Source organism: Macrotis lagotis, chromosome X (assembly GCF_037893015.1).
Source record: "Macrotis lagotis isolate mMagLag1 chromosome X, bilby.v1.9.chrom.fasta, whole genome shotgun sequence".
NCBI lineage: Eukaryota > Metazoa > Chordata > Mammalia > Peramelemorphia > Peramelidae > Macrotis > Macrotis lagotis.
The window spans coordinates 260,438,825-260,455,577 of record NC_133666.1 but is presented as its reverse complement, the minus strand read 5'-3'; the positions used below and the strand labels follow the sequence as shown (position 1 = coordinate 260,455,577).

The 16,753-nt window shown below is 37.5% G+C and overlaps 1 long non-coding RNA gene across 1 annotated transcript in view; it reads left to right on the top strand.

Annotated features, from left to right (window-relative positions):
* Positions 1–14,197, top strand: part of LOC141501997 (uncharacterized) — a 39,286-nt gene extending 25,089 nt beyond the window's left edge. Inside the window, exon 3 of the long non-coding RNA XR_012472358.1 lies at positions 13,545–14,197. This is a non-coding gene — a long non-coding RNA (uncharacterized LOC141501997). The remainder of the gene's footprint in view (positions 1–13,544) is intronic.
* Positions 14,198–16,753: the final 2,556 nt, after the last annotated feature.

Sequence of the window (16,753 nt, the reverse complement as noted above, 5' to 3'; positions counted from 1 at the left end):
TTTTGGAATAATATCTTGTTTTACCCAACTATATTTAAAAACAATTTTTAACATTTGTTTTTTAAAAATTTTGAGTTCTCCCTCCCTCCTTCCATTTCCGCCCCCCCAGAGACATTAAGCAATTTGATAAAGATTATCCCTGTGCAATTATGCAAAACATTAAATGTTAGATTTTTAAGGGCTGGGATTGTTTTTGCCTTTATATCTCCAGACATTATATTAAATGGTTTTATTAAACACTTTGCTATAATGCTCATTTTAAGATCTTTGCCCAGTGACTAATAAGTGGACATTGTAGTGGAAGAATGAGAATGCATGAGTTTTGACTTTTTTTAGTATAAACAAAACTAGAAAATTGAAGTAAGTCATAGCTAAATGGAATAATAGCATTCAAATTCTCCTTAGAGAGGCAAAGAAAGGATATGGTAGAGTTTTATCATGTAACCAAATGGCATCAAGAAATATCATTTCATGGGAAATTTGCCCATCTCATGTTGTAGAACTCATGAAAGGTGTTTGCAAGTGAATCACCATGAACATAATTGTTGATTATTGATCAATATTTATTTTAGATGATAAAGAGGTAGAGAAATTCTATGAAGTGTTTCATAACATCCACAAATTTAAATCAATGTAGACTTTAGTACTTTGTATTAAACTTTGTATATAGTAACTTAATGAAAAGATACAAAAAGTGAGGAAAGCTAAAATTATTCTGGATGATATAATTAAGGAATTAGAAATTAAGGTGTGAAATTGGACCATAAAGATACCTTAGGCCTACATATCCTGGATACTTCCTTAAAGAAATGAATTGAAATCTGCTGGACATGCTGAGCCCCAAATAACAGCATTAAAATGAAAGTCATTATATTTTGATAGGAAGTGACTTGTTATTGATGTGGGAGTTATTCCTGAAACAACTGTCCTTGTCTAATGACACTGTGGACTTGGTAGAAGAAAGAACAATTTTACTAAAAATAAAGATTACAAATAATTATTATCAGGACAAAGAGAAAAATAGGTAGTATATGTTTAAAATAACTTTAGCTCAATCTTTTTAAACTAGTTATTCCTAGTCAAAGAAGGGAAATGGATAGAAAAGGACATTTATGATAATAATCTAATATTGAAATTTCAATAATGTAAACTGATTGCCATAATAAAGAAAACAGAAGAGTTTTAGTCAGGAGATACTTGATTTGTTTGCCAAGGTATGTGTGTTGGGGGGAGGGGGGAGAGAAGGTGCAGTATTGTTAATATTAACCTAGTAAAATTTGTAAAAAATTTATAAAATCTCACAAAGGATAGTGAAAAATTGTTAGCAACATTGAGTCATAAGATAGTTAATAACAGTATAGAAGAGGAGAAAGACCTGTTTCAAGAAAGCTTAATAAAAGACCTGATTTAAGCAAATTCTTCCTGAAATTACTGGAGAATTAAATTGAGAGAATAAGTCTTAATTATCCTGGAGACCGAATACACCATATTCCTCCTCTAATAGCACAGAGCTGGATATGCTTAGAGAAGAAATGACTCAGAAAAAGAGAAAGATGAAAAGAAGCAGCTGCACTGGACAAGTATATAAAAGTCTGGTCCCCAAGCTAGAGGAGAGACAATTTTGAAAGTGTTGAGGGATATTTTTAAGATATTTAAAACAAGGGAAGAGAGCAACCTTGTAATAAAAAAAAACATTAAAAAGGTCACTCAACTGAGAAGATATCAATAACTCCTGGGCTATGTGTCTATTTTCCCACTTATGAAATATTTTATGAAACTATCTTATATGCATCCTCCATGACTCCCTGGAATCAGGGAGATGAGTTAAAATCCAACCTCAGACACATACTAGCTCTGTGACTCTGGACTAGTCACTTAAATACTGTTTCTCTCAGTTTCCTCACTATAAAATGGGGATGATAATATTAGCATCTAACTTGCAAAGTGGTTGTAAGGATCAAATAAGACAATATTGTAAAATACTTAGCATAGTGCCTGAAACATAGTAGGTACAATATAATTGCTTATTCTCTTCTCTCTCCTCTCTTCTTTGCCAGTGCCCTCTCAATTAAATATTACATCACAGGTCTTATTGCTACCACCACAAAATTGACTGTGAGATGTGAAGAATATGTGATTCCACTGAAACTTGTGACTAATAATTAAAAATAATTTGATTCAGTAGAACAAAATTCAACAAATGGCTCTCTGTAAACAAGATGTCTTCCATATATGTGTAAAAATTGTTCACAAATCCTTGAAAAATATAACAGAATATATAATCTTGTTGGATAGCCCTCTTATAATCAATTTCAAGGTGAAAAACACCTGAATATAAAAAAAACAGACGACTATGTTCACCAACTGGGTTTACCATTGTCACTGAAAAAATTCAACCTGGAGTCCAACTTGAAGAAAGATTTCAAAGCTTAGATGATGAGGTTCTCCTTTTTGCAGAAGGTTTGATGATTAAATCAGTTTCTTAACTAGTTATTTTTCAGTTGTGTCTGACTCTTTGCCACCTCTTTTGGGGTTTTCTTTGTAAAGCTATTGAGTTGTTGCCATTTTCTACTCCATTTCATTTTACAGATGAAGAAACTTGAGTAAACAGGGTTAGGTAACTTGCTTAGGTTCATATAGATCTTTCTGACTCTAGGCCTGGTGCTAACTTATTTACATAGTGAAAAAAAGTGTTATCCAGATTACAATATGCTTTTAGAAATATGGTTTATAGAATTGGATTATCATTATATTTATTTTGGACAAATTATACAAATGGGCAATAAGTTGTACACATTTAAATAGAAGGGAGAAGACTGTATTGTCTTTGGCAAATCACATAGACCTGTATGTGACTCTGAGCTTGCCCCTGAAACAAATGTCCATTAAAAATATCAATAATGTTCAAGTATTGTTGTTGTTATGGCTGAGTCATAGAATACTATAGTCTCTGAAGACTTGAAATTGAGGATTATCCAAAGGTTACAGGGAGACCCATGGTGGGTATGAGAAGACCATAACATATCAGAAACAAGGAAATACAAAGAAATGATGCAAAGTTTGTCTTTAAAGACTTGTAGGAATGAAAAGATGATGATGAAAGTTAATGATACCTAGGATAACCTTGTGTTCCACTGGTATCTTCATGTATAGGATCATATATCTAGAACTAAGAGAGCTATTGAGTTTTGACATCCTTATTTGATAGATGAGGAAATTGTGCTCCAGGGAGGTTAAAGCAATTTGCCAATAAGACTAATTTGGGTTTCCCTGGGCATGCCCAGATCTCTTAACCTAAAGCTGCTTTGAGAAGCCTTTGGAGAAAGACCAATTTGCCTTCCATGGAGCCCCATTACCAGCCTTACCATATTGGCTGTTCTGTTCATTGACTAACTTGTCTTTAAAAATGAAAAACTGAGCCATTTACTCTCTTTCTGTCATGTTCTTTCTCTCTCTTTTTGATACTTTTTATCTGATTCTGATGATTCCAGTTTATCCATAGTGAGGATGACATTGAACCAGTAAGAGATGAAAGACTTTTTTTCCTTTCTCCCCCTTCTACTTAGGCTCCAAGAAATGGGACTTGGTATTTGTTTCTTTTCTGTGTAGTTTGTCCTTCTCAATTTCAGGTGCCAAAAATACTCCAAAGAGGATCTGGGATTTCAAGCCATGGTGATCAGTCTAATATGGAAGCCTCAAGAAGTCAAGGTGTCTAGAATTTGAGGCCAAGGTGGTTTTAGACTTGGAACTGGGACTGGTCTATAAAGAACCAAGCTAAACTATGAGCTTAATCTTCTTTCTCTCCCCAGTGATGGAGGTAGTCATGAGGGAAAGAAGATTACGCCTCTCATATTGGGGATGGAAGTTTGTATACTTCTTTTGAAGTAAATATTTCTTTATAACAGCTAATCTGATTGTTAGTGGTTAACAGAATTGGGGTTCAGGGACAGGAACCTGACACCTCCAATATAGAGGCTGGAGTTAATGATAAAGAACCTAAGCCCCAATGCCCTTAAGTTTTCTGAAGATCACTGAGAAGTGAGGTGGGGGGAGGGAAAGCCTGACTTTCCAAGTAGTGATTATTATATAAATATCAGAAGTGGAATTTGAATACAGGTTGACTACACTTTCCACTCTACCACATTGTCTCATGGTATTAATAGGAAATATGGAAGGTCCCTTACCCCATCCCCTTCTCTCTACATCCGACAGACCCTCTATGGCAAACTTATGAGAGAATCTGGACAAGAATTGCACAGTTTGAGCTAGCACAGATGGGCTACAATGTGCATTTTTGAAAGGAATGCTCACAGCAGTAAGATCACAGGTCTATACTATTTGAGTACTATCTTTGTAAAGCAAGCATTTGATTTTACAGTTGAGTAAACTGATAGAACTGAAGGAACTGATCCATGGTCACAAAGTTAGAAAATTACTGAGGCAGATTTCAAAACCTGTCCCCTATATCAAACTTTATTTTGTTTTAACAAGTCTTTCCTCCTACTTCTCTTCATTGTCTAAGTACAGTACTCTCATAGATGTTTAAAGAGGATTTACTATTGGACCAGATAGGAAATGTTATAAATAATTACGAATCAGTGTCAAATACAAATAAAATGATATTAAATGTGCCTACTATGTACAAGTGCCATACAACTTAGAGTCACTTTGCTAAGTGCTAAGCTCCAAAAATACAAATAAAAACAGAAATATAGTCTCTTCCCTTAAGGATCGGTATTGGAGAAAACAAGATATAAAGTGAAGCTGAAAGGAGAGGAAGTGGGAAAGGGAAGGTACCTAGCTGTAGGTTGGGGCTGGGGGATAGATGATAAAGTCTGGTGGAGAGGAATCAGCAATGTAGTCTGGGTAAAGGGAAACCTTTAAAGTCAGAAAAGTTCTATGATTCAGGCTTCTACCTTCTTATCTCCTCCTAACTCTCCTTCCATGTTTGTTATCTCATCCTTCTGGAATATGTATTTCCCACAACTCTTGTTATGGAATCTTAGGGTCATTGCCAGGTACTTTTCTCCTTTCTATATCTGCTCCCCGCCCCCCAGACAAATACTGTTCCATGGTTTTCCTTGACTCATATCTCAGACTTGTTGGTCATATCCCTGGTTATTCAATTCCCCTGCTCCCTGCTCCCTAAACAAGACTTTTGCTTATTTGCTTATGGTTGTTTGGTACTTGTTGTTAAGCTAAGCTGGATCTCTTTACAGATGAGACAACTGAAGGTCCTAGAAATGAAATAAATTCTTAAGGTCAAAAAAGTATTAAGTAGAAGATTCAGAATTAAAACCTAGACCTTCTGCTTCTAAATCCAGTGCTTACTGGACCACACTAAATTTCTAAGTTAGGATTCTAAGCTTCAACCTTTACTCCTCTCTTCTGCCTTTTACTCTTCCCCTGCTCATGCATCAAGAATATCCCTGGACATTTCCTCTCTATTGCCCTCAAACCTTTCTTTCTATTCCTGGTCAGTGTGCCTGAAGCAATTTCATCCTTAACTGAATGGTAGCAGCTAAATTTGCTCTTGGTGCTAAAATGGACTTTTTTAAACCTCCTAAATTGAACAGACTCAGGGCCATGCACATATTTAGACCTCTAGGATCTTTTACTGTACCTGGCTGTCCTCTGTGCTGTTTCTAGTCCAAAGTGTTCTTCCAGATTAACCTAGAACTCTTGCTCTCATAAACCTCAATGCTGTATCCTCTACCCCTTCCTCACTGGCTGATAGACATAATGGTAGTACCAATAGATTTTAGATACCTGTCTCTAGTCTCAGATAAGGGTTTCAAATATTTCTTTAATGTTTGGATCCTTCCCTTGAATTGAGGGAATATGGAAAATAATATTGTTGGTAATGTTGTTGATGTGGATGCCAGAAACTAAAGTTTTTAAAAGAGCAATTACAAAAAATATAACAAGTTAATAATATAGAATAGAATAATATAGACTAATACATTGAAAAATTATATAAACATATTCTCTCTCTCTCTCTCCCCTAAGCAAATCATCAGGCAGGGTTGTATTTCCATACCAGATTTGTTAAGTGAGTTTGAAAGTATGGAAAGTGAAGCACTGGACTCAAATGACATAGCATGTGTTTCCAGCATAGAAAATTAGGCTGATATTGGAGTTATTCTACAACAGAGGCTAAACAATAAGAAACTGGAGGAGTGCATAGATTATCTTCCCTAAGGTCTTGATTATTTGAAAAGACTAGGGAAGGCTGAATTTAAAGCTCCCAACTTTGAGGTTCTATGATTCCATGATGTTAAATTGGATAAACAGGGGTTCAAGTAAACCAGAGGGCCTTCAATGTAAACATGGCACAGACAGCAACTTGACCTCATTTTAGAAAACAGGGTTTCTGGATAAGAATGTTTTAGAGAATTAAACTGTTTTAGCCTGCCCCAAACAAATATAAAGAACAGAGAAGGATGGAGGAATTATTTCAAATTCATCAATGTTTCTAAAACCTTATCTTCCTACAAAATCAACCCTGAAATTCACATATCCTCAGCATCCCTGACCCTGGAACCTCTCCATCCCTCTGATTGAAGAAGGCAGAGTTGGACAATGGAGAAGTCATCTAGATCCTTTATTTAAGGAAGGGACCCAAGGTAGCCATCCCCTTGTATCCCACTCAGTTATAGAACTTCACCATATTCAGCATGGGCTACATCCCTCCCTGCCCTCCGTCCTTTCAGCTTCTTTTTATGCATTGTCTTCCCCATTAAATGGTGAAACACTTAAAGAGGACTATCTTTTGCTCATTTATTTTAATTCCCAGAGCTAGGCACATTATCTCTCACATAGTAGGTCCTTAATAAACATGCATTGACTGACTTACAGTTAAGAAAATCTGAGTAAAAAGGAAGCCTACGCTACCTCAACAAGTTCTCTCTGGCCTAAGATGACTCAGTTCAGAACATTCAGCCCAGCAGGGTGACTGTCTATCAAGACAGAAAATTTAGGATAATTAAATAATCTTGCTCTGTTCGGCTAATGTTAAGAGTAGTTACTATCACAGCTGATGAGTGTGGAGGAAGCCATGGCACACTAAATTTAAAAAAAAAAAGAATAAAAGACTTCAGTTTCTTAGCAGAGGAGAGATATTGTTTAAAGGAGGAAGTGGAATTATGATTCTACAGGGTTTAAGAATTGGATGTTTTCTTCCTTGGATATAGGAAAGGACCTCCAAAAAAAACCTAAATAAGATTGTTACTGAAAAGAAATTGATAGTCAGTTAAAGTGAAACTAGAAGATCTCTGTCAGATCCTAAGTCTCGGGGTGAGAGAGGCCAGCTGCTTCTTCAGGGTGTAAGGTCAATCTAACTCCCTGGGACTGGATCATAAGACTTGTCATTTAACCATCTGCAGGTATCCCAGAGGACTTGAACCTAAGGGAACTAGCCCAAAATAGCAGTGCTACCATCCTGAGCCTCCTTAGAGGCTTTTAAGATTAACAATGGTTTCTCAATTACTAAACCCCTTGCTGTTTTCTGAGACATTATTCTTCTTGACCTCTGCAGCTTCTGCTCTCTTAGTTCCTTCCTCCATCTCCCTTATGTCCAACCTGTCTGCGTGTACCTTTTCTAGTTCATTTGCTAAATCACTGACTATATTACACTTCTGATGTGTAGGTTTATCCTGGACCCCTTTCCCATCTTTCTCTAAATTCTTCTCTGTTGTTAATAGACAAATCCCAAAGCTACATATCCCAATCTCCTTCCTGACCTCTAGTCCTCTATTACTAACTGCCTGTTGGATACCTCCACCCAGATATTGTCTATGTTTCTCAAATTCAATTGTCTTCCTTCCTACACCTACTCCTTCCCCAACTTCCTTATTTATTTCTGGTGCCCTACTATCTTTCTAATCAAGTAAGTTTACAGTCTTGGAATTCTCTCCAACCCTTCCCTCTCCTCCACTGCCTTGCCCAGTTTTCCTCTTTCACTACCCAACCAGTCTTTGATTCTAACTCCAGAGCATCACTTGAATTTGTCCCCTTTCTAGGAAGTTCAGAAAGAAGCATAGGGAGTAGGACAGCTTTGAAAACTACAGTTTTAACTTATTATAGTTTTAAAAAATAAAGGCAATATTTACAGTTTTATGTAAAATTCTTTTTTACTTTTTTTACTCTCTATATGGAAAAATTCCTTTCATTTGGTGTTTGCTAAATTCAAAATAAAAGCAAATGCACAGATCTTTAAAAGAATCTATCTCCTTTCCATTCACATGGCAATTACCCTATTTCAGGTCTTCATTTTCTCTCACTTTATTCTATTGCAATTAGATTCCTTTACTAAAATCTTTGGCAATTCTTTTCCTGGATGAGACCTGTTCCTCTACATCTGTCCTTGAACCTATTCCCTCAGAGCCTCTCCAGTTGATTTGCCCTTCAATCATATCATCTTTCTAATCTTTAATTTCTCCCTATCTTCTAGTTCTTTTTCTGCTGTTTAGGATTATGCCCAAGTCTCTGATAGTCTTAAAAAAACAAAACCAAAACTTTCACCAGAAGGTACCATCCCCTTAAGTTATTATACTATATCTTTTCACTCTTTTTTTTTTTGCAAGGCGGTGGGGTTAAGTGGCTTGCCCAAGGCCACACAGCTAGATAATTATTAAGTGTATGAGGCTAGATTTGAACTCAGGTACTCCTGACTCCAGGGCTGGTGCTCTATCCACTGCACCACCTAGCCACTCCATTTTTCACTCTTTCTTAGCCAAACTCTTTTTTTTTTAGGTTTTTTTTTGTAAGGCAAGGGGGTTAAGTGACTTGCTCAAGACCACACAGCTAGGTAATTATTAAGTGTCTGGGACTGGATTTGAACTCAGATCCTCCTGACTCCAGAGCCAGTGCTCTATCCATAGTGCCACCTAGCCGCCCCTTAGCCAAACTCTTTCTCAATTTTCTTTTCTCTTACTCCCAAACTCTTTGCATTCTGGTTTATGAACTCAATGTAAACCAGAACTACTCTTTTCAAAATTGTCATCAATTTATTGTTGCCATGTAGTATTGCCCTTTCTCAGTCCTTGTCCTTATTGGGCTCTCTGTAACATTTGAAACTATTGGTCACCTTTCTTCACCGAAGCCTTGCTCTTTTCTGGGTTTTTTGTGACACCATTCTCATCTAGTTTTCTGCCTATCTCCCTGATCAATTTTTCAGTCTCCTTTTCTAGATCATTAGCCATATCATGACTTCCAACTGCAGCCATACCCCAAAATTCTTCCATGGGCCTTCTCTATAGAGAAATGAGATCAAATGAAATCATATTTATCTCAGTATATAATTGGTGCTCAGTAAATGCTTGTTGCAAATGAGATCAAATGAGATAATACATATAAAATCTATCATAGAGCTTAATATATTCTCCCTTACCTTCCCCTTCTTTACATTTTCCTACTTGGTAACCTTAGTAGTTCTAATGGATTTAATTATCCTATGTAGATGATTTCCAAATTTTTATATCCAACTTAATTTCTCTCCTGAACTCTAGTCCCACAACACAAATTGCCTATTGAACACTTCAACTGGCTGTCTCATTGATATCTCAAACTCAGCATGGCCCAAACAGAACTTATTCTTTTTTCACCCTAAATCACCTCATCTTTCAAATTTCTCTATTGTCCAGGGCACTCTTGTCCTTTGAGTCAGCCAGCTTTGCAACCTCAGTGTCACACCCTTCTTATTCTCCCTCACCCCATATGAACAATCAATTGTTCAAACTTGCTATTTCTACTGTTACAGCAGTAGTTACCCATTTACTCCTCCCAAACTCTGGGTCAGGTTTCCATCATCTCTCACCTGGGTTCAATAACATCCTATTGGTTTCCTAGCATCAATACTTTCCTTTCTCTAACCCATTTTCCATTCAGATGCTAAAGTGGTTTTCCTTAAGCATAGGACTTAGAATATCAGCCCTCTCCTCAAAAAAATCTACTGGTTACCTATTGCTTCTATGATAACTTCTCAATCCTTCATTAAAATTCTTTAAAGTCTAGCTCCGATATACTTTTTCAGTTTTTTCACATATTAATCCTCTTCCTTCATTCCTTGAATTTTCTAAACTGAATTTCTTTCTGTTTTCTGATACAAGGAACTCTATTTTAGATTCTCTGTGCTTGCACTGACCATCCCCCTTGCCTGGAATGTAAGTCCTTCTCAATTCTACCATAATGAATAGAATTCAATGTCTTTTCAAGACTCTGCTCAAGCATCACTTTCTGCATGTAGCTTTTCTTGATTCTTCCAACAGCTTGCACCCTCCCTCACTATCATAACTCATATTTATTTTGTATTATATGTAGATATATATATATATATAGATAGATAGATAGATAGATATATACAAATATGTACTTATTTTCCCTGCCATTGCCATTCCCTCTAGAACTGGGGTATTGTACTTTCTCTAAGGGGCCTGGGTCCAGGCATGTTCATGTCAGGCCTCTAATTAGAGCAGTTGGGATGCTTTTTTTCCCACACTCTTTGATTCTTTAAATCCCCACACTATCCCTCTATGGAGAATTCCATTAGAGTTAGGATTATTTCTAGGATTTTCACCAAATGCATGAGTATAAAGAAACTCAGTGTATAATATGAATCAAGTATGGGACAGATATTTATTTTCTACACATAAAAGAAATGCTAAAATAAAAAAGACTTTCAGAAGTGCAATTTGACATTAAAACTTAAACTAAATATGCTATAGTGCTTTCTATTGTCATACCCAATCAGGGGGTTGATATCTGAAACTATTTTGCATATAAAGCAGTATTGCAGATTAGGCATTTTATACTTCCTCTCAGTTATGACTTGTTCAAAAACTACTGGCAAAATGGGTCTTGTTTAGGTCAGTCCTCTGGCTCATGGGCATTTTCTCTGAATGTTATAGTTTCCAGGGATTTTTCCACTTGTAAAAATTCAATTCTAAGCAAAAGGACTCAAGACTTCTCAACACAGGTTACCTCCAAGCTGAACATGTCCAACTCACTGCTTTGGCTGCCATGTGGGTATGGTCACTATGACTCTGGAAAGGAGGTCCAAACCTTCCTTAATCCTCACTGGAACTCTCTTGGTTAATTGAAAGAAGGGAGATTCAACCACTGTCTTTCCATTAAACTGATACAACATCCTACCTCTGTTCCATAATCATGGATTAGGGAAGAACCATGAGACTATTCAGGGTTTGCAGGATCATACCAAAATGCCACATCTTTTCACCAGTGGGTCACTACAAAGGAAGTGGCACTTAGTAAATTCATTGCCTTTGACATGCCATACTCTCCCTGGAGTTTTATAATATCAGCTGCTTGGTATAGTCCCTATAGGACAGTTCAGTCTCTACTACACTTATTTTTGGTCCATATTCTTTTCCTCCAGGAGAACCATAAGCTCCTCGGGGGCAGGGACTGTTTGTAACTCCATCCTCTATCACAGTTCTAAGTACAAAAGGAGTGTAATAAATGCATACTGAATTGAATTGTACACAGAACCACCAGGAAGAAGACAGTGAGTATAGCTTCCACTTGTGGTGTACTTTCTTCATTCCTTTGCAGTTATAGGGTTGGTGACAAATATAATTTCAATCTGGCCCTCTCCTCCTACTCTCTTTACTATTCTTCTAAGCTTGTCTGTCCACAGTCTATCTCTTCCTCTTCCCTGCCATTTTGTGGCATCCATTGGAAGCCTAGCTTCATTGTTAATGAATTTTCCTTCATCCCAGATCTCTCAAACATTCCAATTTCTGAAACTCACAGATACCTAGCTATTGCCACACCCCTAGCAATTTCTTGTGAGTGTGGGTTGCTCTTCTCAAAGCATGGTGTTTTATAATTTAGAAAATAGCTTCTTCACCAAAACCCTGTGAGGAAGTTGCAATCATGATCAGCATGTTTCAGGTGAGGAAGCTGAGGCTCAGGGAGAATGAATCACTGACCCACACTAAATTATTCAGGGACTAAATGACAGAAGGGGAAATCAAACCCAGATTATCTAATACTCAAACCAGGATTGTTTCTCCTAAATTACAGAAACTTCCAGTTGGCAGGATCATAGATTTATAATAGCTAACATTTACACTTGGAAAGGAACTTCAAAGGCAATCTAATCCAACTCCTTCATATTATGAGGGGAAACAAGCCAAGGATGCACAGTGATTTGCTCCAGGTCACAAAGGGATTAAGTATCAGAGATAAAACTTGAACTCAGGTCCTCTGACTCTATAGCTAGTGCTCTTTCCACATACCACACTGCTTTCCTTGTCATACTTGTCTATCTCTTCATAACATGTTAGCTTAGTTTGATGCTAGCCCATGCTCAAATTCTAGCCCATCTGGAATGGGATGTGTGCAGTCATAACAGAAACCTACTAGGACCACCAAAGTTCTTCAGGCCATGCAGACCTCTTCTGCAGAAGGGGAAGGAAAGAAAGAATAAGGAAGGTAGAGAGGCAAGAGGAAAGAAAGAAAGGAGAAACAGAGAATAGGAGGAAAGGAATGAGAGGAGAGAGAAGGGAAGGAGAAAAGGAGGGAAGGAGAAAAGGATGGAAGGAGAGAATGAAGGAGAAAAAATGGAAGGAAGAAAGGAAGGAGGGAAGGAAAAAAAGAGAGAAGGACCATTATTCTTTGGAATGGACAATCTAGACTTCTTAGAAAGGGCAATTTCTTTGCAAAGCTTTCCCAAACTCAAACATTTTGCCCATGGTGCCATTTCTGCAGTTTCATGACAGGAGAGGAATTGTGAAAAGAGTAATGTGGGCTTCAGAGATCTGAATTATCATCTCATTTTGCCACCAACTGTGTGAACTTGGGTAAGTCATTTAACCTCTGATCAGACTCAGAATAATACAGAATTCAGTTCACATCTCAGAGACATACTAATGATCAAAAAGATATATGTGAAAGCATTTTTACAATGCTCTCAAAATACAATACATTATTATTATCTCTTTGTTTGGACTATAGAGTCATGCATTTTTAAAGCTGGAAAAGCCCTTGGATAATATTTAGTTTGAGGTGCAACTAGGAATTTCATTATTGAGCAAATTCAACTGAGATGGGGAGGAGGTACAGTGGTAAAGATATAGTCACACTAGAGAAAGAGAATAGCCACAACCACTAGGAGAGGGTAGCCATGGTGGTGGGCAATGATGTGGTTGCTCAGTGGTACAGGCCAGTAGAGAACCTGGAGATAACTCACAAAAACAAAGGTGACCACAGGGAGGGAAGATATATTTCTTGGGAGAAAGTGCCAAAATGTGTCCCTGCCAAATAGCTGTATCTTGGGACAAAATCTCAATGGTTCTATAGTTGGTACAACTCCTCACTTAATTTTTTTGAACAATGAGGAAACTAAGTCTCAGAAAGGGGAAATGATTTTTTTTTAAATCCATAAATCTCCAGTATTTCTCTATTTCACCACTGGGCTGCTAGAAGCTTTCCAACTTATGACCTCCTATCTACCTCAAGGCTGTCCTGCTTTTCAAGTGGAGAACTTAAATAATAATTAGTGTATTCTTTCTCTCCTCTAGGAATTCCATTGTTCAGAATTTTCAATGCTGACAAACAGGGCAGTCTAATCTTCAGCACAGATGCTTTTGTTGGAAATAAAAGCAAGTAAATCTACCACTACCAAATCAACTGCCCGAATGAGCAGGACTTGTCAGTAAAAATCAGTCTTCCTGTGTCTCCTTGAAAGAGCTCTGATAAAATAATACCTCTGAGCAGCAGCATCTTGACCTCCTGAATAACATTGTTGTTTGGCCCATTTTTGATCTTGCAGGGGTCTCGGAAGTACTATCTGTGAGAAATAAGGCCCTCCAGACTATGAAATTTTAGCTTTCCCTCCCTCAACCCCCCCTCCCCCACTGTGTGTTTTGTCTTAATCAAAGGCGATAATCTGCAATTGTCCAGATCCATCTTGTATCTCCAGTAGATGCTCTGTAGCTCCCCCTCTGAATGTCCCAAACCACTGTTCAGGAGTGCCAATTTCTCATTTGGGATTAGAAATAAACCCTGGCATCTTCCCTTCTAAGTTAAAAAAATGACATAATTCCTTCTGCCCTGCCACATTAGGTGTTTTTTCCTCTGCTCTGGAACATATAGTAAATCCCAAGTGGTTTAAACAATGCTGCCTATTTTAAAATACAATATGAAATCCTCACTAAATTTTAATAAAAAATGAATTCGGGAGAGCATTATGGTCCTCTCCTGCCAAAATGCTCCAATAATTCACACAATAAAAGAAGGCATGCTAATTCTACAACACCATGGCCTTTTCTGTTTCAGAATATAGATGACACCAGATTGGGTCATAGCTCCAAAACTAGACAGGATTTTGTTAAGCTATGCAACACTGCATTATACATCTATAAAAGGCACCTGTGAAAAGTGGTAAAGCATCAAATAGCTTACTCCTGCAAATATGTCTGGTAAAACTTGGATCTGGGCAGCAGCCGCTGTGCCAGCAAAAGCTTTCAGATCAATGACCAGAATTGGCAGTGTTCTGTGGGAAAGAAGGCATTATCGGTGCCTGTCATTCTACATACTTGTTCAAGAGAGGCAAATGCCAGACAGGGAAACCATGGGAATACAAAGCCAGTAAATCATGGGGTAGAGTTTTGATTCTGTTCTTTCTCTTAGAATGTCTTCATCCAGCCCCACCTCCTAAGCCCCTAATCTCCTTTCCCTGAGTCTGGTGTCTTTTCCATAACAAAACCAATGATAATGAAAATATTTTGGCAGCATTGATGACCTTTCACATTGTGACCCTGACCTCCAAATCAATATTATTTATTGTTAACCTGACCTTGGCATCCATTTTCCCTGGTATGCAATATTAGTTGCAAAAATCTTGAACTCCCTGGGACCTTTGCTCCTTCCACAGATAACCAATTCAATCTCCACTGGTGACAGGAAAGGAAAGAATGAAAGCCTACTGACAAAGAAAAATAATAACTAGATAAACATACCTGATGTATTCAACACGAGCCTCATTGACACCAAACATTAAGCAAGGGTGGACTTACTTAGGACAGAATGAAAGCAAGCCAACTCCTCCCCTCCCCCCTTCCCTTCTCCCACATCAGAAAAGGATGCTTCAGATAACATCCTTGGATCCTTGGATTGCAAAACCCCTTTCACTTGGAGAGTTCTCTACATGAAGTGAAACAGTATTTCATTCCTCACCCATGGACTCACTGAATGCAAAGACTGGAAAAATCCCATATTTCTACATTGCTAAATGGATATTAGAAAAGAAATAGAGTGAAAAAAGAGTGCCAATTTCAGCATACTTGAAATCAGAAAAGCAAAGAAGAGAGACAGAGAAAGAAAGGAAATATTTGAAGAGAAAATCTGCTTTTCAGACTTCTTTGTATTTGTGATAACAGGAACAACAAACAACAATAACCGGTATTTATATATGGCTTTCCAGTTTATAAGCACTTATCAAACATATCTTATATGAGCTTCCTAGCAACCCTGTGAGGTAATATTGTTAAAGGTATTTTTATCCCCATTTTACAGAGGAAGAAGATGAACCGAATTTATTAAGCACAGTGATAGACCCTAGGGTTAGAATTAAAAAAGCAAGACAATGCCTACACTTGAGGAGTTCACCTTCTTATGTGGAGAGATAACACATCACAATACACATTTATTAATCATCTACTGTGTTAAATTCTGGGGATACAAATAAGAGGAAAGACAATCCTTGTCCTGGTAGAGTTTACAATCTAATGGGGGAATCTAACACACAAAAGGAGGTGGAAATGCAGCCTTTGAATTTCATTTCCATTGACACCACCAGGGGGGAGCTAGAGCCAAAGAACCAATTGTTAAAATTTCATTGTGAGCATTTATACCTCAGGAATTGGCAAACACAAATCAGGAATTGGTTTATTGTTTTGTTGATTGTGATGGCTTAAGAAAGTGATGGAAAAAATGTTAAATAAGGATTAAACTTTAAAATAAATTTTGAATGCAATTATTATTTTGTGTGTGTCTGTGCCAGTTCTGAATATTTATCAGAGCTCTCCTGGATATAATTATTTCCATTGTTGGTGTTGAACCTTTGACAATACCAAGGATCTTGGTGACCTTTCTTTTCTGAGTCTTTTTTAATAGTTGTGGCTGCTGAGAGGATGGGGGCTACAGCATTTGCCAAGGCAGTTGCCAGGTCGTATTTCCACAAGGGCTGGTGCTTTCTAGAATGACACTTTCAGGGATTGGCCTGAAAGCAGAACTGATGGTTTGGGGGTGGGGGAGGGATCCTGCTGTTACAAAGGTTTTGGAACTCAAAGGGATAATAACTTTTATCTTCTTGATTACATATCTAGCACTATCCACTACCTCATTCATTGTGAATAAATGCCAACTTAGAAAATGATTCTGGATCATTTCTATGCCCAGGAAAAGATGTTAGTTGGTAAAGGGTTTGTTTTTTTGTATAATAGTTATCTCTTGAAGGTAACAATAAAGAAGGAAAGGGAATAAGCTTTTATTAAGAATCTACCAAATGGGGGTGGCTAGGTGGCGAAGTGGATAAAGCACCAGCCCTGGAGTCAGGAGTGCCTGAGTTCAAATCCGGTCTCAGACACTTAATAATTACCTAGCTGTGTGGCCTTGGGCAAGCCAGTTAACCCCATTTGTCTTGCAAAAAAAACCTAAAAAAAAATAATCTACCAAATGCCAGATCTAATAACACCCCAGGAATGTTAATACTATTATTATTATTCCT